The following is a 23,392-nucleotide window of genomic DNA, read 5'->3' as shown; positions in this document are numbered from 1 at the left end:
TTTTACATGCATAACCCCCCAAATTTCCATTTAATAGATGGCATGATAACACAGATTCCACAACCTTTCTAGTTTCCTCCCAATAAAATAGAGATTGTAATAAAATCTAATTAATTTAGACAGTAATAGCTAACACATAATATTTTTTTGTGGACAGTATCAGTTATATTTACACAGTGCCTGGCACCTATCAAGGGATTCAATTAATACTTACTTTATTCTGCAGTCCTCTATACCCCATGCTTCTAAGATGCAAACCAAATACTTGTGCATTGAATGGCACCTTAAGGAAGCCTGTGGCTCTGCTGAGACCCATGGTCCTCAGCCACCAGATTCTAGGTGGTCAGCTGAAGGTACAATGGGAGCAAATGGGTGACTATAAAATTGCCCATTTCGGCACAACACTGTTATTATCTCTGGAGAAAGCCAAGCCCAGGCAAAGCAGATGAGTTAACCAGATATGATGCAGAAAACATTTCCTTCTCCTTTTTGGTTTCAAGCCTATTTTTGAAACCGTACAGCTCTCTGCCACGGCACCTGAAGGTAGCACAAAGGCAAAAGCTACTGCTATTGGAGGGTCTGCCCAGCTGTGGCTGGCACTGTTGCTCATATGAAAGTATGGATCCATATTATTCTCCACCCGAAGGGACCAAAATGCATCTAGAGGGCATCAGGGTGGGGATGTTGATGTTTTTTTGGTGACCTTGCAGCACATAGGCAAACCATGGGGGCATTTCCTGGCACTGTGTGGTAGAGCGGAGCACAGGAAACTGGGCTGAGCATCACCTCAGTGGGAAACCAGGCTAATAGCTTGGACCTTTTCAGTCCTCTGACAGCTATTAGAGTGGAAGGATATAGGAAAGAACAAAGTTCCTTCTCCCTACTAATCATTAAAACTTCATTGTAGTGTGATTTCTAAATGATTTTAGTAATAAAAACCCAGAATCAGATATTAGGGGGTGAAAGCTGAAAGATTAGTTCTACAAGCAGAGCAGCCAGCCACTAGTTCTTACCTCTACAAAATCCTCAGACCGAAGGGGTGACCTGTTTCTACAAGTCCTCAGACTGACTGCATTGAGCTCCTATCTCCTCCCCACTTACATACCTTCCTTCACTAGCCATATCCCCTCCTGTCTCCACTTTAATAGTGCTGGGATTAAAGACGTGTGACTCCCAAATACTGGAATTAAAGGTGTGAGTCATCACTACCTGGCTCTGTTTCTCTTTTAGACTTGATCAATCTTGTGTAGCCCACGGTGGCCTTGAACTCAACAGAGATCATTCTGCCTCTGCCTCCTGAGTGCTGGGATTAGAGGTGTGTGCTACCACTGACTGGCTTCTATGACTAAATGGTGGCTTGGCTCTGCACTCTGATCTTGGCAAGCTTTATTTGTTAGGTCACAAGCAAAATATCACCACACTTCATGGATGTAAATTTCACTCCCACACCAATCCCAAACCTCTTGAGTCCTGGAAGTTGGGACTAGATACTAACTTGCCCTTTATTAGTTTTGCAGCTCTGGGTGTCAAACTAACGAGTGAGTCCTTTGTCTTTGTTGCCCCGCTGTGTCTGAGCATTGCTCTCCACTTGCGTCACTATCCCACCATATTTGTTTCCTAATGTTTTTTACCCTGGACAGCCTGTTTCCTAGCTGTGCCTTATCTATTCCTTCTTTCCCCTTGTTCAAAAAGATTTCTGTGTACCAGCTTCCCCTTTCAAGTCACCTCTTCTTTGGCTTCAGCCAACAACAGTGTCTTACACTGACATGCCTCAGATGCTGTTCTAGGCCTTTCACACATACTCATCTGATGTCCACATTATTATTCTTATTGATGTGCTATAACTGAGAATCCTGTAACTCATATTACATCACTTAGTGGCGGTTGCACAGTTGACAATGACTCAATTCTATCGTAAGTCCCTGGGATCTGAATATTGTTTCTTGACTCTATCACCCTTTGTCATTACCATTTAGTCATTTCTTTAGCTACTGTTTAAATTTTCACTATGTCTCCTTGCTCCTGAAAGCCATCCAAGAATGACACCATCTTAGTGCTTCTCATGACTGTCTAAGATTTCAAATATTCCTCATCCTATGTATTCACAATTAAATAGTTATAGTAATTTAGACCTTATAAAGCTTATATTTTATTAAGTCTATTTTATAGTTTTCTTTTCATTATTATAGTTTATTAACATACATTGTATAATAAAATGTACCAATCCTTGCTGTAGCCTGAAATGACTGACAGTTGTTCCAGACATGTTTTGAAGCCTTTGATATCTATCCATTATTCCTACAGTCAGTCATTTAATAATTATTTACTAAACACTGTATACCATTATGATAAGCAATGATTGTGACAAATACCATTTCTATCTGCAAAGAGATTATAATTTTCATTTCTAGATACTGAAATTGAAAAGAAGAAAATTAGCACAGGCTAACTCATTACATTAGTGTGCTTCTTCCTAAACCTCTTGTCTTTGTGCGCTACTTTTGTGTCTCTCTTGGTTGCTTCCTGAGGCCACAACACTGTTTATTTCACCCTTTATTGCTTTTCCTAGATATCAGGACAGAGTTTTGTCACCACCTCTGCCAGGGAAGATGGGATACTGATTGATTATTGGCACATTTGTACTTTTGAGACTGGATAGTTTTCAATGACTTAAAATTTCTTTTATCTTCACAACTTTACTTTCTTTAAGCCACTCAGAAATCTGTTGTGTCCTTGAACTGCAATTGGAATAAAATATTTACAGGAAGGAAATTGGCTCTTAGAAGCCATGGAAATAACTCCCTTCGAAAGAACTCTACTAAATGGATCCACGATGGCACCAATTCTAGGCTGACAACTTCTCATGTGAATATTGTAAGTGGCACTATTCAGGACAGTGGAAAATACGTCTATCAGAACCAAGGATTTTGCAAGAGTGTCTAGAAGTGATGGCGTAGAAATGCAACAGATATAGCAATATATATCTGTTGAGGGATAATGTACCTGAAGATTGGAGGAGTGTTGGTTATTTTAAGACCAGGACTACCAGGGATTAAACTCAAGACATCTCTGTTTCTTCTCCTGCACTGTTTTTCACATATATTTCAATAGTCAAAGTCCACTCGGTCATAAATATTATTCCTCTGCTCTGTTTCTTCTATTTTGCCTAGATATGAATTATATGATCAAATGTCATGATACACTGAGAAAAGCTTTGTGTGCATATTTAGATCATAGAGCTCGAGTGAAGACTTGTTCTGAACAATCCATGGACCATGAAAGATACTTGTATGCATCCCTCATTTCCTTTACCATTACTAAAAACAATTCTAATGTTTATTTCATCTTTATTACTCTTTTAGTGTCAAAACTTGATACAGCATATTTAAGTATCAATAAATGTTGAATAAACATGATATCTTTTGAATGGATAAGTTGCACATTATTTTTTTCTTTTGAGAAAAAGGTGTTTTAAAGTCTTTAAGCCAATTCTAAATATAAAATAAACAAGAAAGAAGTTATTTATTTATTTGAGAGGAGTACTTAAAGGTCTTTACTTAAGAACACTCTACAAGATAACTGTATTCTCACTCAAAATTTGCCATTTATGAATGTTTTACAATTTTTAAAAGTAGCATTAACCATAAAATATGATTTTTATAACTCATTGAATCATTATTGACAAATATTCATTGAGTATCTGCCTCCTTCTAAAAACTGTGTTAGGCATTAGGTACACAGAACCAGACAAAGCCCTGACAATTTGACACAGATCTACATAGGGGTAAGACAGTAAGTAGAATTTAAACAAGTAGTTAACATTGATGCATTTATTTTAAAGTATTTTTTTTGCAAACTATAATTGAAAACAGAGTTGAGGACCCTTTCTGAGGAAAGAGAACAAAATTAATTCCCTAAACTAAAACTCGATGGAATGTGTTTTAGGAATGGCTTTGGAGAATTTTTTAGCTCCAGACTGACTTTTCAAGGAGTGAAAGAATTCATTGATGTAGAAGTTAGGTTATACATATAATTTTGTCTTTGTTCTTTAGTTTATCTTAGGAGCCAATAAAGGGGTGGATGGATCATCCATGGATGACCCCTTTTTAATCTTTCTGTGGGCCTGTCTGTTCCTTTCTCCCTACAGCCCTTCTTCAGTCTTACCATCCATTGTTAATATGAATGCTCTTCAGACTGATTGATTCTCAGGCCTCTGCTGATGTGGTAACGGAAGGGGGCCTTTCCTCATTTGGTGCCATGGCTGGAAGAACTGGGATGTCCCCAGAGTGATCTACAACAAGGATGGTCTTGGTCTCACATAATCTTATGATGGCTCCAAAATCTTCATTAGAAATGCCACACTTAATGACAGCAGTGCCTATCGCTGCTCAGGCAGACTTCATGGGTTGTACTTTCACTCTGAGAAACTCAGGCTTACTGTAATGTAGGATGAATTGATAAAAAATATATAGTCTTTAGCAGGCGAAGAGAAAGTGGACATGAGTTTTTGAAATTGGTACAATCAGGGTATCTGAGTTTGCCTGTGCAATGAGGAGACCCAGGACCTATCTCCACAGCAGAGTACTTGCCAAGTGTTGATGCTAACAGCTATGCAGAGTGGAATTTTCTGAAGATTAATGGGATAATTTTGTTAAATGACTTTAAAAACTCTCAAGTCCTGTATAGACATAAAAGATTACAATTAGTATTTTGATCTCAAAATTGATCCTGTGAAAAGTGTTTGTATATATCGAATTGAAGAGGTTTGGGAAGCTGAAGGAAGCAAGGGTACAATCAGCTTGGAGAGTCTGTATTAGCTGAGAATGGTAGGGAAGGAAATCAACCGTGCAACGAGCAGTGTGTACAGGTCCTGGAGGAGAAGAGTGAACCTACTGAGGGCTGTGTTGTGAGTTCTTCTATCACTCCTAAGAAAAGCCACTCTTGAGCTGGGCAGGTGGATCTCTGTGAGTTTGAGGCCAGCTTGGTCTAAAAAAGCTAGTTCCAGGACAGCTAGGGCTGTTACACAGAGAAACCTTGTCTCAACCCTCCCCCCACAAAGTCACTTTTCCTACATGTCATGTAAGAGGGGAACTTTGAAATGCTTGCCTTTGAAGGAGGAAATTATGCTTTCTCTTGTTATGCTCATAAAACAAAGCAAGAAGTGAAATCTCAGAATTAAACTTTGCTGGTGTTTGTCTGCATTTGAGATTAAAATGCTGTTTAACATCTCTATGTCACTGTGTGTCCTTTCTATATGCAAATAATCAGTGAACAGCACCATGTCTCCCATGGATTTCACTGGCTAGAGGGACCACCAGACAGGAGTTATTGGGAACCACTTACTCCTCCACAGTTCTCTAGAGAGCATGGACTTGGGGGACCCAGAATCTTGGATGTTTTCTCTCTGATCCTGGATGCCCCATCAGGCTAAGGGTGGAGAATCATGCTTGTGTCCCTCTTAACGAAGATGGATCTCGGAGCCCCCCTTTTCTGTTTTTTATCTGAATTGGATAATTGTTGTATCTATGTTCCATTCTAGTTTACAAAAGCAAGAATCATTGGCTACAGTTTTTTATCCGGTTGTTGTTGGTGATTCTGTTTGCTGTGGACACAGGGTTATTGCTTTCAACCCAGAAGCAGTTCAAACTAATCTTGAAGATTCAGAAGGCAAGAAAACACAACAAACCTGGAAACTTAGCTCCTAACCTAGGCACATAAAGGAACTGATGCCATTGCTGGAGAGACAATTCTTAACAGTGATTTTCCGTAGCAGCCCCAACAGCTTCTCTACTGTCAAAGGTCACACACATTGTCCATGGAAAAGTCTGTGCCTCAGAATTTGCATAGATGCTTCATTAGACTGACTGCAGCTGGTTAAGGGACATGTAATAACAAATGTTCACTAAACACCGGTTTAATGAGTTAAAGAATGAGTTGCTAAAGGATCTGTGAAAGAGAAGCACAATTTGAATAAAGTCAATGTGAAATCATGTAACTCCTTTTAGGGATCCTGGCCTTCTTCATTTGTTTATTTTCTTCTCGGGAAGTTGCTCTCAACCTGCCTGATGCTGTGATGCTTTATATAGTTTCTCGTGTTATGGTGATCCCCAACTATAAAATGATTTTGTTGCTACTTCCTTACTGTAAGTTTGCTACTGTTAGGAACTGTTAAGTAAATATTGGGCATTTTTATGTGAGCCCAAACGGGTCCCAACCCACAGGTTGAGAACGACTGTTTTAGAAGAAAAACCCATGAGGGTATGCATTTAAAATGTCTTAATTTTGTCAATATAAGCAGGAGGTAGCACAGAAGACATGACGGAATGCTGGAAAGGTGATAGCATTTTGAGCTATCTCATCCACTGCTATGAGATTTTGATTCTTGACAAAAATTCCAAACCATGAAAAAGAAGTTCAGTCTGGGATCCCCATGTGATCAGTCTCCCCATATTGGGTCACCCAAATTTATAGGTACAACCTGTATCTTCTCTCCATAGTGTAGTTTGACCAAAAACATTTGAGAAATCTAATAAATAATAAACTCTTTCTATCGTCTAGAACCAAATAAGTTCTCAGGCAAAGGAAATAGACAGTTTGATTTGCTTTCCAAATCTAATTTTATGTCACCAAAACCTTCACCGAAGACTTGGGTCTGCCTCACAGTTTGAATCAGATGAAGTTTCTTTCTAGCAGATAACCATTATTAGGATTAAAGTATATATGACCTGGATTCAAATATTGATTCTTTTATTTTCTGGGTTTATGATTTGGGAAAAATCTATGTATATATCTATGAGTCGAGTGTTTCGTTTTTAGAATTGGGATGAGGATAGGTACTGTTTCTAGCTCAGCTCCTGCTTTATGCTCATGCAGACAATGTGTTGAGGTTTAAGGAAAACTCTAAGGGACAGGGGCTAAGCTGTCAGTGCTGATCAGGAAGTTATGACAGCCTTTTTGTGAGAGCAGAGAGCCTCGAGTTTGCCCAGGTTCTACACTTACTGACTTTGTGGGGGGAAAGGTATGAGAGCAATTTGGAAACACAGACTAGACCTGGAACTCTTACTTTGTTAAAAGTGTTTGAGGGGTAAACAGAGTAATTACTTTAGCTTTGTATTGCTTGAAGACTGTATATGACGTGAACCCCCTTCTCTTCTTGCTCCTCAATATTTTTTTTTATTTCATATGGTAAGGAATATCTCCATCCCTGCCACATGGGTTCATGTAAATAGGTGTGGTGAATGCAGAAGTGATGATTTCTTCTGGGACGCAGGCAGGAAAAGTCCCCACCGGAAACTCCTGGGTGATTTTATGGGAAACTTTCTCTGCTTCCTGCCCAAGGCTTATTTCAGGATAAGGCCTTCAGACCACTGTTGCCAATATACACAATCGAGACACATTGTTCCACAGAGTTTCCTACAGTGTCAGTGTCTCCGGCACTAGCTAGACAGGAACTTCCTCCTTTATCTCAGACTTGGTTGTAATGCCAAACATTCAGAGTTAGGAACTGAGAGGTACTTGATGTAGGTGGAAATTCCAGTCTTGATCAGCTCGAGAGACGTCTGAGGACTATCTAGAATCCTGACTATCGCTGTTCTCTTTTGCCCCCCTGTATCCCCAGTTAAGCTTGGGATGGCCTTGGGTAGAGCAGAGGAATGGAAGTCAAAGCTGCTTCTCACTGGGTGCTGGACTGGGCCAGGCCACTGGCAAGTCTTTGAGATTCTGTTTTTCCTGTATGGGAAGGGACTGGACCAGGTGATCTCTAGAGTCTCACTAATCTCAGGCATTGCTACCCATTTCTATGTAGTGACTGTCAAGGCTCAGAGACTCAACAGTCATTTCCTGTCTGGTGCCAGGGTGCATTTCCTTTCATGCCCCATCACCGGGCACCCAGATTGTCACTGCCTTTATGTGCTGATTCTCATATATACATTCCTGGTTTCTTTTAGGCCGTGTCTGTTATTTCACCGTCATTTACATTTTATTCAGGTAGTTAAGTAGAAAAAAAAAAAAGAAATTTTTACTTAAATGCTTAGTGATCTCTAAATTATATAGTTTCTAAAAGTGTGTATTTTGTTTTGATATAAAGGAAATATTTCTATATGTGTTAAATATTAACTAGATTCTACAGACTAGTAGAGAAATTCACCCCTCACTCAGTCAGCCTTCTTGGTCTGCTCTGTTACTAATTGATCTAGGTAAGAGCGTATAATGACCCCAACCTCCTCAAAATAGATTTTCACAAATTGCCAAGCATTCCCAATAGTCAGAGGAGGGGGTAAAAAACCCGGCATTTCCTAGTTTGTGACCTGTGGAAGCCAAATTCCAAGGCCATCTCCTGAATAGAGATTCAGACTAAACTTCTACCTAGAGAGACTGCCTGGAAACTAAGTCCCTGGGGGAAGGAAGGCTTTCTTAGTTCTCTTTAAACAGGAAATGAACAGCAACAGCACAGGAGCATCTTTCTAAATCCAAAGACATAGTTTCCTGTTCTGGAGGGCAGAAGCCTTCAAAACAGCCCAGGTCTCTCTACGACTTCAGAGAGTGGCACTGTCTTTCTGCCTTAGATCACTTGCCCATCTCCAGACAGGTAATTACCAAATTTATGTTCCCATCTGGTGTCGTATCAATTGCCATGGTATTCCCACTTAAAGCTGTACTCTACTAATGCTCGCAGAATCACTAGCACATTCACTTACATATGCCTATGTTGCCACTTGAAACACCTGTGCTCTTTCATGTCAAAGTTGAGAAGGCGTAGATGTACTGTCAGTCTTCTTGCTGTTCAATACAGCACAGACAGTGGACAAAAGTCTCCCTGCAGTGTTGTGGGGTCAGGGTGCAAAGGATCTGAAATTACAAAGTTTAGACAAAAATATCGGGGATTTATTTATTGATGTTTATTGTGTATACAGTATTCTGTCTGCATGTATGCCTACACACCAGAAGAGGACACCAGACCTCATTACAGATGGTTATGAGCCACCATGTGGTTGCTGGGAATTGAACTCAGGACCTTTGGAAAAACAGCGAGTGCTCTTAACCTCTGAGCCATATCTCCAACCCCAGAGATTTATTTTTAAAAACAATTTCAAGGAGACTGTAACTGTATTAAATTATTGTGGCAAAAATCTTGTCATGGTAGACATAATTTAGCATTTGGGATAAAATATATTTTAAAACTGAAATGAAGGATCTTACCCACTTGTACTAGAATAAGTTAAGGCTAAAACTTTTATTTTCTACAAATGCCAACTGTTCTTTGTATAAAACACACTCCAAACAACCCAACCAAAACAACCACAATACTTTACCTCAAAAGTCTGGTGTAGGAGGCCCTTCTGTATTTGTGTTGCTTTCATTAGTTGAATAAAGAAACTGCCTTGGCCTTTTGATAGGGCAGAACTTCGATAGGCATGGAAAAGAGAACTGGATGCTGGGAAGAAGGGTAGTGTGGCAGATGCCATAAAGCTCCTGCCTGGAACAGGCATTGGTTAGAATCTTTCCTGGTAAGCCATGACCTCGTGGTGTTACACAGATTGGTAGAAATGGGTTAGATCAGGATATGAGAGTTGGCCAAGAGGAGGCTAGATATTATGGGTCAGGCAGTACTTTAATTAATACAATTTCTGTGTGGTTATTTTGGGCGTTAAACTAGCCGGGCGGTGGGACATGGCCTGCTCCTGCTACTACAAAAGTCAAACTGCGTGTCACTTTTCTTTAAATTATATTTTAAATAATGCACGATTACATATTTACCTATGTCAAGAATTTACCCTTTTCATAATCAAATTTTTAAAAAACACTTTCCTTTTCAATCTCTGTTTTTGAAATATCTTAAATTCTACATTATTTTGTGTCAGACTTTTACTTCTGTCACATCCTAGTTTACTGGATTAATACATATTTCATGTCCATTGTAATGTCACAAAGGCTAATTTCACCAATACTGGGTGGAGCTGGTGATTCAAGAGAACGTGTGATAGAGGAAGTATTTATTAATGAGCCAATGTGCAGGAAGACCACTGACTCTCATCTTCCACTGACATTCTTTTCCCTGTCCCAAGGGAGAGTCCTATATACTTTCTTTTTACTTCTTTGTTACTTTTTAATAATTTTCATAAACATATTTGTGTCATGACCTTTCCCTTCCACCAACTCTTCCCAGAGCCTCCCCATTCTGTACCTGCTCAACCTCATGTTCTTTTTCTCTCTTAAAAGAAAACCAAATCCAAAACCAAACAATAAAAAAGCACATGCATACTAACACCCCTCAAAAATTTGGAATTTGTTTTGTGCTGGCAAATTACTCCTGAGTTTGGGGCCTCTCCTGGAGTGTGGTTGCTATACCCAATGTAACTCCACTGAAGAAAACTGATTTTCCATCTCTCAGCAGCTATCATTTGCAAATAGCTTCTTCATCAGGGCTGTGTCTTTTTGTCCACATTCCTTTTGTGCTGGGATTTTGTCTGGCTTGAACTTGTGCAGGTCTTGTGTCTGCTGTCATAGTTTCTGTGAGTACTGTGTATGCCAGTCATGTTGTATCTGGAAAATGATATCTCCTTGGAGTCACCTACCATTTCTGGCTCTTACAATCTCTGCATCCTCTTCTATATAGATCCCTGACCCTTGAAGGAGGGATGTGATGATGACATCCCATTTAGGACTGACTCTCCCACTCTGCGTATTGTCTAGTTATGACTTTTTGTGCTAATTACCATCTACTGCAAGAATCCTCTATGATGAAAGTTGAGTGATATACTGAACTATGGGTATAGCAATATGTCATCAGGAATCATTTTGTTGCTATGTTCTTTTAGTAGAATAACAGTGTTATACTTTCTCTTAGGATCTGTGAACTATACCACCTCAAGTTCTTGGCTTCACCAACAGTGTCAGGTATGGGTTCCAGCTCATGGACAGATCTTAAACCCAGTAAAAAAATCAGTGGTTACTCCCATAACACATGAGTGCTTGACTTACACAGTGCTTGAAAGTATAGTTTCAAGATCACCTGAGTTAATTGGGAGCAAGGGGACCATGGAAGAGGGTTGAAGGGGAGGGGAGAGGAAGTAAAGTGAACAGAGAAAAATTTATAGCTCAATAAAACCAATCAGTTAAAAAAACACAACACAAAGTAAAACCCCAAAACAGAGAGAGACCCTAAGGAGCTGGAATAAGGGGATCAGCCTCATTCCCACACCTGTAGATTGAAATGATTCTTGATTTTTTTCTTAGAGCATTTGGGCTATTGAAAGGCTCTTGAAAACAGTGATTAAATGATATGATGTGATGTGATGACTGAACTCAAAAAAAAAGACAGAAAGTATAGTCTCTTCGAAATCGTTTGTAGTGTACATCTTACCTTGTTTATGTACATCAGGGAGCCCAAAAGGGACAGGAATGATCCAAATTTCTGTATTAGCTATGATGTCTTGTGCCTAATTTTTGTTGTGGTCAGTGTTTCTGGTGAGAACTCTCCTGGTGTGTGACCTGGGACTGGGCAGAGTGTGCCTGCAGCTAGTTTATGAGATTTGGACTTCAGCTGCAGCCAATCCTTATGAGCTAGGGCAATCAGGAGCAAGGAGAAAATTCTGACAACTGGGGAGGCGTGGATATGCTTTCCCTATATTGTGTACGAGTATGTTTCTTTCTCGTTTTCACTTTGACTTTTAAAAAATTTAGAAAATTATCAGCTTTAATTCAGACTCAGAAAAATAATTAAAACACGATTCAATAAAATAAAAACCATTAAGCAGGCAACTGTTTGCTGTCAATCCCCAAATTCTGCTTCTGTACCCCTTGACAACTACAAGTGTTCTCTCTCTTACAAACAAAAGCATACCCTGTTTTGTGTGGCAACTATTTCTTTATATTACTTCATCGTGTTTCAGCATATTCCACAAATGTCAGAGTTCACATATTCTTGTCTACGTTCACTCTTTCATGGATGAAATCATATAAGGTACATTGTTCTGCCCCTGTCTTATGATGTTCAACATTGTGTCTTATAAAACTCATCAATTTTCTTATGATGCACATAGTGTACAAATTTTTCAGCTGTATCACAGGGTTTTTGTGTTGTTTTTAGCTTTAGGGTTATTATAAATGGTTCTGCAGTGAACGCGCTTAACAGGACACAGACATATTCTGACATCGATTCCCTAAAAATTGAGTGTGGTACAATTTAATTCATTTTTGACACTAACTACCCAGAGCTAGTGCAGACCTCACAAAATAAGGAAAAGTTTCTTCATAAGACTGCCACTAGTTCAGACATCAGCCACAAATCACAGGGAGTGCCCAAGTTTCTGTTTGGCCTGCTACAGACTTCAGAATGCTGTTCTCCATCTTAACTGTGGTACATTGCAACACAGATCCCTCATCAGCTACCTGGAGTTAGCATCGTGTTCAATAATGATCTCAGTTCTTCATAAGACCAGCTCCTACTTCTTTGTTTTATTGAAATTCATACAGTATATTAAGATCACGATATCTCCTCCCCCACATCCTCCCATATCTTCCCCATTTCCCTATCCGTCCAACTCTATGCCTTCTTTCTCTCATCTTTAGAAAATAAACAGGTAAATAAAAGTAAACAAACAAAAACATTAACAATAAACAGTGAAGAAGAACAACATACATAAATACACACACACACACACAAAACCTACAAAACATAAAATCGGAAACCATAATATACTAACAGAAAACCAATAAGATAAAATGCCTGAACAAAGCAGTATGAAATAAAAAAAATCTACAAAAACACCATGAAGGTTTTTTTTTTTGTGTGTGTGTGTGTGTTGGCATCTTCTGTTGCACATGGGTCTCGCCCTTAAGTATATTTTGTATATCCAGTGAGACTCCAGTGGACAAAACCGATCTTTCCTTTGTCAATTGGAGATAACTTCTTGGTTTGAAATAGGAGCCCCTGTCCACTCTCCCCGCTAAGTGCTGAGACCCCATCTGATTTGAACCTGTGCAGGCCCAGTGCGTGCTGTCAGAGTCTCTGTGAGCTCATCTGCATCAGTCATGCTGTGTTTAGAAGGCCTTGCTTCCTTGGTGTCATCTAGTCCTCTGGCTCCCACAATCTCTCCACCTCCTCCTGAAAGGGGAGGGGTTTGATGAAGACATCCCATTTAGGACCGAGAGTCCCAAGGTCTCTTACTCTCTGTACACTGTCCAACTGTGGTTCTCTGTATAAAGTCCCATCTACTGCCAGAGGAAACTTCTTTGATGATGGCTGAATGAGACACTGATCTATAGTTATGATAGAATGTCACTAGGAATCATTTTATTGCTATGTTCCTTTTGCAGAACAATAGTATGTAAGACCAGACCCACTTCTTAAGTCAATTGCAAGTCTTATGATGATGGGCAAAGTCCTTCTGTATATGTGTTGCTTTTATTGGTTAATGAATAAAGAAGCTGCTTTCAGCCAATGGCTTAACAGACTATAGCCAGACTGAAAAAGATATATAGAGAGAGTAGGCAGAGTCAGGGAGAAGCCATGTAGTCACCCGCTGGGGACAGACACCCCCACTGGAACCTACTGAAACTTTGCTGGTAGGCCACGACCTAGTGGTGATGCACAGATGAACAGAAATGGGTTAATTTAAGATATAAGAGTTATCCAGAAATATGCTTTAGCTATTGGCCAAACAGTATTGCAATTAACACAGATCTATGCATGATTATTTCAAGTCAGGGCGGTCGGGGACAAACGAGCAGCCTCGGGCAACATTATGGGAACATAAACTTGGGGATATCTATGAAATCAGAACATTTATCCTTTCAGATTTGATAATTTGCTAGAATGATACTTGTGACCATAGTTTTACAGATGAGGAAGAGCCAAATGAAAATATACACAGGGTAAGACAGGTGGGAGGGCACTACAGTAAAGCCCATGTCTTCTTTGAAATTTGGGTGGTTCATCCTGTCAACATGATAAGCTGGAAGCTCTAGAAAGCTTCACTAGGCTTCCATCTCCAGATTATTTTTCCCAGGCTTTAACACAAAAATATAATTGGTTGAATTATTGACCATGAGATGGAACACACTTCAGTTTTCCCTCTCTGGAGTCAGGAGTCAGGGAACTCACACCGTCGTCAAATAAGTGCTGGTTTTTCTGATGAGCAGTTCTGCTCTAAGGTTGTTCAGGATCTTATAGCCATGAACAAAGATGAAATGCTTTTAATTTATTTTTTCACTAATATTTTGGTGGCGTACACCTCAACGTAGAATTTGTGGGTAGTAGCAGTAAATGCACAATTTTCAAGAAAATGCCTAACTGCTTTACAAGGTGGGTAGCAACCCTAATTTATAGTCTCATTGATAAGCATTTCTGTGAGTACATTTCCCCCAGTCTTTGTAGATGCCTGACAATGGCAGGCCTTTTAATTTAGTCTGTTTCATAAGTAATAGTGTTATTGCACGTATTTTTCTCATAATATTCTCTTAATTTTTGAAAGTTTTCACTGGATATATTACTTTAAACTGGCAAATGTTTTTGTTTCCTCTACTATATTGAAACACCATGCTATGCTCTCTAGCTTCATGGTTATGTTTTAAATCACTTCTCCACTTGCTTTCTCTTATAATGATAGTTCTTCAACAGAGAGAAGGGCACATCAATTGGTTAGCCAGTCCCAAATTATCAATCCTGGAAACATGCTTATGAGTAACACTGTCCAGATTGAGCAGATTATAGGTGGGAATATATGTGTATATACATATGCACATATGTATGTAATAATAATAAATGAAAACAGAGACTGTGAATTTGAAGAGAGAAAGGAGGAGTATCTAGGAGGTTTTGGAAGGAGAACAGGGAAGGAAGGAATGTTGTAATTATATAATAACCTCAAAAATAAAAGGAAAAAGGAGTACAAATTACCCACCCGTGTGTGTGTGTGTGTGTGTGTGTGTGTGTGTGTGTGTGTGTGTGTGTGTTTGGGAGCAGCTATCTAGATACTCTAAATGTATTTTTTTCATTTATTTTCTGTACTTGCACAGTGTTATATCTAGATGTGAGATTGAAAAAATATTTATCCTGTCAGTAGCTCAGTCTTCTTGAATATTTGGACTAATGTTCTTCTTTGGTTTTGAAGTCTGCTCATCCATTTATTACTTTCCAAGTATTGTTTGTACCGTTTTGCCTTTCTCTCTCTCTTTGGGCATCTGATTAAACATTGGTTACCCAGTCTTATTCTAATTTCCATTTTTTTTATGTTTCCTGCACTTTTAATTCATCTGCGTTGAATTCTGTTATGCATTTCAACATGTTTTTCTCATTTTAAAGTTTTGTTAACTTTTCAGTCCCAGAATTTCATTTGACTCTCTCAAATATATACTGTCAGTTTTTCTGGTTCTCTGTAGATATTTCCAAGCACTAAAATGTCTTCTTAACACAGCAAGCACAGTAATTTTATAATCTGTGTCTGATAATGCCTATACATAACGCTTTAGAGATAACTTTTAGATGTTTATTGTTTTTCTTGAATCTATTTCCCCATGTGCCTGATTTATTTGCTGTTTTTCCCTGTAAATAAAAGAATATCTGTAGACATATATAGAATAAATCTCTGTCTCTGAAGAGAAAGCTTGCATTTACTTCAGCCTAGCAGACTGGAACAGGGGCGCGCCACCAGGATCATTTTAGTTTGCGTTCATGGTTGGTGATTCCTTGGTCATGTGGTGATATGATGCCTGGTGGTAGGTTATGCATACTGTTTACTCCTGGGTCACCTAAGGATGGAGCTCACCAGGTCTCAACTTACTGTAGAAAGTGCTTTACAATATTGATTCTGTCTCTTGTTCAGGTTCTAGGCATTAACCATTACATTCTCTTTCTATAGCTTTGGGGCCTGTCCTGGAACTAGCTCTTGTAGACCAGGCTGTCCTCGAACTCACAGAGGTCTGCCTGCCTCTGCCTCCCAAGTGCTGGGATTAAAGGCATGTGCCACCGATGCCTGGTTTTCCATTATATTCTTGTCCTTTGATATCTTTAAAATGAAAACTCAAGATTCCTAGGATTGGAGAGTACTCTTATAGCCAAAGTAACTCCCACGTAAAATTTTCTCCATAGACTTCTAGTCTACCTTCAGTCTTGACTATATGTGTGTATGTACAATTGTTACTAGTATCTTATTATTTCCCCTTTCCAAAATCTTTACCCTGTATCCCTCTTTATGAATCTCTCTAAGTCTCTCAGTTCTGTAGATGAAATTATGTTTTATGTAGGACCAGTGAGAAGGCTCAGTGGGTGGAGATATTCCAACCTGAGTTTGACCCCCAGATCTCACAAGGTAGCAGGATGGAATGAACTCTCCAGAGATGTCATTTGGTTTCAACATGCCTTTTCCCTCCTAATGCTTCATTTGCTTTATGTCATGATGGTTCTCCATAGCATACGTGAGTGATAGCCTTACAGAGATGTTTAGTTTGAAGATGGTACTGTAATAGTATTAATATTCTTAGGAATAATAGTTAAAATGCAAATCCTATATTTTAATGAAGAAACAGTAAAATATCAAGTTACAAAATAAGTAACAGCAAAGAAAAAAATCAAACATTTAGGTGTCCCAAAGGAATCAGGGTAACTGCCATCAAAATGTACCTCTTAAAGATAACAGTACACACTGACGTAGTCTCTAATTCCCAAGACAATACCCAAACAAATTGTAGAACACTTAGAAACTTAACAATTGTGCCAGAAGGTCACTGTTAGTCTTGAAATACTTTTAATCAGTGCTTTGAGAAATAGTATTAATCACAGAATATGTGCTAATATGCAAGAAAGAATAAAAATAAATGTATTAATCATATATCTCAAAAAGTTATTAAAAACCCAATAATATTATCTAGTGGAGAGCAAAATAAAGGAATTAAGAAAGATTAAAGCAAAAATTAATGATTTAGAAAACAGGGAACTGAAAAATTATTAATGACTAAATAAAAAATTAGTAAAACAGAGAATATAATCGCTAATTTTCATCAGTTTTGAACATGGACTGCATAAGTCTGAAATCCATGGGGCAGGGACAAGCTGGAGCGAATCAAGTTGTCATGTCTTACACAGGAATTTTTTTCTATTCTTATTTTTCCTAAAGAAATTCCATTCTATTCCTCCACAACAGAAAAATGTCCCTTACCTAAAGCATAATACCAATAGGCTAGGAGATTCCTTCGCAGAAGCACCTAGAGTAGTGTTTGGCTAAATTGCTGGAGACTACAGTTGACTGTCTCGTCATCTAGACAAGACAGCAGGAAAGGGGCACAGATCCCTCCTGTAATTAAAGAAGGCTGAAGAAATAACTGTAGACTACAAGAAATTTAGAAGAGTCCTAACAGATGAACTTTAAAGTCCAGTCAAATAAAGATGAAAGCATTGAGAGAATAGATAAATTTTGGGAACATATGTGATCTCAGAAAGAATAGAAAAACCAGAACACCACTATCTATCAAAGACACAGAGGCAGTTGTCTGAGTGCCATTTGCTGCAAACATTGTATCAGTCAACAGGTAACCTGGCTGTCTTTTAAATGCTCCTGAGGCAATGCTGTATCTTTGGGTTTTCTGTGTTCAAACAAGCATGGCTTCCAGGCACATGATCATTGAGCTTTTGAATGTATTTTATTCTGTGAAGGGACTGGATTCTAGCTTCATTGAATTTAGTTCATTTAAGTCTAAATAGCCACATGCTTTTGTTGGCTATTATATTTGAAAGGGCAACTCTATTTGAGTAGATAAAAAAGATCGAGAGCTTCTAAATTCTTTTCATAAATTCGGCGAGTCTAATAAAAATTGGACGTAAAATACCACAGATCAATGTCATTTATAAAAATCAATGCAGATATATCAAATGAAATTAGCAAGCAGAATCAAGTAACTCTTTGAATGTAGAGTAGATAGAGACCACAGGGAGTTTATTGTAAACATTAAAAGTAGTTGAGTATGTACAAGTTCCTATGATTAATACCTTAGTATCATTAAAGGCTAAAATTCAAAAAGAGATTAATTGATATAAGTTATGATATGATGAAAATATCATCCTGACTCAGGGTTACTTTCTAACACAATAGAATTGACTGGAAAACTTAAATAAGAGAATGCACTGTTCACAATTCTAAAGATTAGCAGTCAAGATACAGAGTCTACATGGTTGGGTTCTAGTAACGATCATTTTCCTTGTTTGCAGATGGCTGTCATTGCATTATATCTTCAATTGTTGGAGTCAGAGAGGGTTTCCCTCTCATCTTATGAAGACACAAATCCCATAATGGGGCTACACTTTGATGTTCTGATTACTTCCTTCAAACCTGTGTCTTAACACCATCTGTGTTAGTCTCCAGAAAAACAATCAATAGCACATTTATTTATATAAAAAATTACTTAATGTATTGGCCCACAGGATCACAGAAGTGAAAAGCATTCGTGAAGGCTGTCTGAGAGTTAGAATTAGGGAACTATGTAGGAACTCTTTCCAAGAATCTGAAAGACTTGGAATAAAAGTGCATGATGTAACTCCTTTTCACGGCATAAGACTTGGGAATTACCCAGAGATAGTGATGGAATTCTCAACCCAAAGACCAAGGCACCTCAAATGTGATGCCAAAGGGTAATGCTATCATTTAGGAGTTTTGAGAGCATGCAGAGTGTAGTTTATAACTGTACTGACTGGTTTTGTGTGTTAACTTGAAACATGCTAGAGTCATCACAGAGAAAGGAGACTCAGTTGAGGAAATGCCTCGATGAGATCCAGTTGTAAGTCATTTTCTCAATTAGTAATTAGTGAGGGAGGGTCCAGTCTATGGAAGCAGATTGTGCAAACCAGGGAAAGTAAACCAATAAGTAACCAATAAGCAGCACTTCTTCATAGCTTCAGCATAGGCTTCTGCCTCCAGGATTCTGCCTTGTTTGAGTTCCTGTCCTGACTTCTGTCAGTGATGAACAGCAATGTAGAAGTGTAAGCTGAGTAGACACTTTCCTCCCCAAGTTGCTTTTTGGTCATGGAGTTTTGTCATAGCAATAGAAACCCTAACCAAGACAATAACAGATAAGCAATAAAAACATGTCCAGGGGATTCCTACCATAATGAAAAATCTGAACATTGGGTTATTGATGTTAGTCAACATAGTTGTAGAGAAAAGAAGAGAGGAGAGGGAAAAGAAAAAGGGGAAAGGGAAAGAAGATGGAAGTTTAAGTTGATTTTTAGTAAAACACCAGAATCATCTGAAAATGTATTGAATTGGCAAGGAATTTTAGAAATGTAGCAGAATATGAAGTTAATATAAAGAAGGTAATAGCCTTTAAATATATAAACAACAACCAGCTAGAGACCATGGAGGGATGCAATCCAGCTACTCTACCAACAGGGAAACATTCTTTCTTTCTACTCATTCTTCCTTTCGTGGTAATGGAAATTGGAAATGGGCAAAATTTCTGAGAACAATCTGAAGAAACATGCAATAGCCAGCTGAAGAAAACTTTCTGGCTGCTATAGGGACACAAAGGGGAGCATGAATGCATGGAGAAGGACAGGATGTTCCTGAAGAGCAAAAAGCAAGCTCTGGATGTAGTACCGTCTTATCACGTCACCTGTGGGGCTGTTCTGCGCCTAAACAAACTGATTCTAAAGTTCGCTGAGAAAACTGAAAAAGCAAGAACGACCATGTCTTTTTTTTCTCCTGTCTAATGTAGCACCATACACATTAAAACATTAAAAAATGGATAGATTAGTGTGTCAGGATAGAAAGGCCAGATAGGAAACCAAGTGCATCCAGGAATTCAGGATCCAATAAAGACATCATTTCACAATACGAGTGCAGAGGAAGAGTGCTCAAGCATCTGGGTGGCCATCTGGAAAAAGATGTGTCCTCATGCATACTTAACATGCCAGAACAAAATGGTTTTTGAGTGAATTAAAGATTTAAATGCAAGGGGGAGAAAAAGATATAAAGCCACAAATGATTAGAACCATCAAGAGCCTTTAAGAATAATTCTGGCTAGAAGAAAGCCTACGTGTGACACAGACCACAAGTCATGGGAATACTGATAAATTCAACTATACTGAGTGCCATTTATGACAGAGACATAGACAGAAGATAGATGATCTAGGAAAAAATTTACATAACAAAGGGCTGGGTTTCGTACTATGCTAGAGGCTTTCATAGATTGTTTGGGAAGAGTCCAAGAGCCCACTAGAAATATAGGCAAAAGGCATGAATAAATACTTCAGAGAGAAGGAAATACCAGCAGCCCATATAATCATGAAAAGATGTGCAACATCCTTCATAATTGGAAAAATGCAAATTGAAACTTCACTGTGATGTTAATTTTCATCTATCACTTTGACAAAGATCAAAAAGTTAGGAAACACAGTGGGCTGGCAAGCACCAGGCAAAAGAAGCCCCTTGTATTGATTGTAGGCATGTCAACTGTGCTCTCTGTGGCCAGAGGGTGCACAGATAGCCAGATTTGCGACTGCAGTTTCAGAAAGGTGCTGGGAGAAGCATTCAGGTTTCAGGGTGTGAGGAAGTGATCTGTGACTTCGCCCAGATGACTTTATGCTAACGCTGTTGCGATAGCAGCGTTGTGTCAGGGAGTCCACATCACACAAGTGATCGCTGATGCAGACTGTAACTCTCACCTTTGACTCTGAAGTTCCCAGGAAAGCTCTGTCATTGCATCCATTAATTCGTCTGTTTCTGCACATGACAAATGCCCATCTTCTATGCCCTAGGCACTCTACCTTTGTACCCACACTCTAATTTTTACCTCCGGATAGTTATTTTTGTCATGCTTCCCTATCTGAATGCTGATTTTGCTTTTATACCACTGAATTTATGAACCATGGTACTAATCTAGTGCCTGTGTTTGTTTTTGTCCTGCCTACAGGATCCACCAGTTGGGCTTACTGTCCACAGTGTCTTCAGTGAAGTGAAACGGTTTAAGCCTCATTATAGCTAAGATACTATGGGACAGCTGATGTACCAACCATGGGACATTGATTCAAAAGCAAATACGGATTGATTGCTCGCTAAGGTACAGAGCTAGAGATCTGCAGTGAACACAGAAGAGAATTGCTGCCCTGGCAGAAATCCTCTATTTGTGACTGAAAGGAACGGACCAATTAGATGTAGCTAAGTATGCCCCTGAGTGTGGAATGTATTTAGTAAAGCAAAGCACTTGTTCCTGGATAGACTTTAAAATTTCCCCACCTAAAAAGGGAGCAGGGAAACTAGGGAGGGAAACAGCTCTTTCTGTCCAAGAAATTGTAACAAGACGACCGAGGCTGACTATGCCTGATGGCCCAAACATTTCACCCCATCGTTCTGCAGAGAGACTTTGGACAACCAGAGGGATTAAATCAGGCGAGAATCATAATGTCAAAACTTAATGCTAAGCAGAGAAGAGGGAACTAGAGAATGTGCAGAGATCATTTTCTTTGTCAAAAAAGCAAAAGTGGTATGCTCACGGGAGCCAGCCTCCGTTTAATGCTCATAATTAAATGGATCTTAATTATGCATAGGGTGATAAATGTTAATTGATATGAAAGAGAAAAAAGAGAAAAAAGTCTCTGTGTAAGGATATGCATATCCCTGAAGACTAAAAATTAAAGAAGTATTTAAGGCTAGAATTCCCTCTCTATAGAAAACGAGGGAATGGCAGATGGGCTGCTTTGGCTTTAGGAAGAGAAGATCAGAATGAGCAAATACCTCTCTATACCCAAAGGTAGGATGCCACTAACAGCTTTTCCCTGGATGCCTCCCACTATAAATTTTTCTCAATTCCAGCCTTGGCTGCAGGGTATTAGTAAGGCAATCAAAGATTCAAATATTACAAATGCACAGTGTCTGGCTTCCAGAAGTGTATTTACTGTAGCTAATATTTAACAAGTGACTAACTTGCCAATCACTGAATCTATTACTGTACCTATCATTATATTTTTTCTAGGAGGTTTTTAAAATGAAAGTGTTACATACATATAATTATGGGAACAATCAGAAGTACACAATTTGATGCGCTATTACATTGTGAACACTTGTATAACTTAGGTCAAGAAATGCAGTGGAACATTCTCTGGGGTCCCGGAAATGCTCCTTGTGCCTCCTTGTCATGAACATCCTCTCTGTTCTCTCTAAAAGTCATCACTAGCCTGATTTCTGGAAGAGGCTGGTTATGCCTACCTTCAAACTATATATGAGGCAGAATTACTTTGCATTGTGTTGTGTCTGGCTTCTCACGTTATATTTGTCAAATTCATTCAACTTAATAATTTATTCATTCTCATTGTAAAATTGTAATATGTGACTCTAATATACTTAATCCATTTTATTATTAAATGTTATGTGGAATGTTTTCATTATCAGAAGAGTATGATTTTACTTTTGTGAACAATATAGTGCACATTTAAAAAATATGTTTGTGTTTGGGGTTATTCCTAGAAATAAAGTTTGTATGTCATAAATTATCAATGAGTTCAGAGTTAGTAGAAACTGCTATGCTGTTTTCAAAGAGGGGGTGTCCATCTCTCTTACTGTGCCTTAAGTGTCATTGTTAGAGTGGCTTTGTCTCCTGCACAGGTAACCCTTGAACCTCAGACCCTACTGGGTGATCCTCACAACTGGGTTCCAAGATGACTTCATGTCCCATTGGGTGCTCAAACACATCCCATCTTTGGGATCATCTCAGCTGTTATAGACAGTCTCAACTCAGCTCTTACCTGAAGTATGCAGCACACATTCTACTTCCTCTCTTGAAGATGCTATGACACTGAAGAGGTTTTAGGTAATCTGCTTGGCAAACAACTGTGTTCATCCCAAAAATGTAGAGTGGAAGCTGATTAGGAAAAAAATCACTTCTCCTAGTCTTTTAAGTGGAGTCTTCTGTATCCTTCTTGAGAGATTCTTGGTAGAAACTATCCTCAGCCATTCAGATAACTGATTTTAATAACAGCTCTTTATTTTCAGTTTATCTCATTCTCCCAGGTTCCTCTTTACAGCTCCTTGGTACCACATCCTAAATAAACTACTTATAATTGAGCTCTGCTACTAGGTTTCAGTTTTCTGTGGTTCTTGATGTTGCTAAACCAAGGGCTGTCCCATTAGATTCTGTTAGTTTTCTTAGAAGTTCCATTACTAGCATAACTACTTCTTTATATTGATGTTCCTGTTTCCCATGTAGAGTGCACCCTGTTTTACTGCTATGAAGATAAACCATTCTGGCCTCCAGTCAACTACCATATGATCTCAAGCTTTTTCTAGTTCTGGCCCTGTTCCTTTCTCATAGCAATGAACTTGCAAAGGCTCTTGAAATTTTCTCCTCTCCATTTGATCTTAGCAATTTACTAATTCTTTGTGTCAGGAACGGGAAAACATGGTATCAT

General features: G+C 38.8%; 1 pseudogene; it reads left to right on the top strand.

The window, feature by feature from the left end:
- Positions 1-250: 250 nt before the first annotated feature.
- Positions 251-5,967, top strand: LOC125409752 (high affinity immunoglobulin epsilon receptor subunit alpha-like; annotated as a pseudogene).
- Positions 5,968-23,392: the final 17,425 nt, after the last annotated feature.

Source organism: Myodes glareolus, chromosome 5 (assembly GCF_982192425.1).
Source record: "Myodes glareolus chromosome 5, mMyoGla1.1, whole genome shotgun sequence".
Lineage (NCBI taxonomy): Eukaryota > Metazoa > Chordata > Mammalia > Rodentia > Cricetidae > Myodes > Myodes glareolus.
This window is presented reverse-complemented; position numbering and strand designations above follow the sequence as displayed.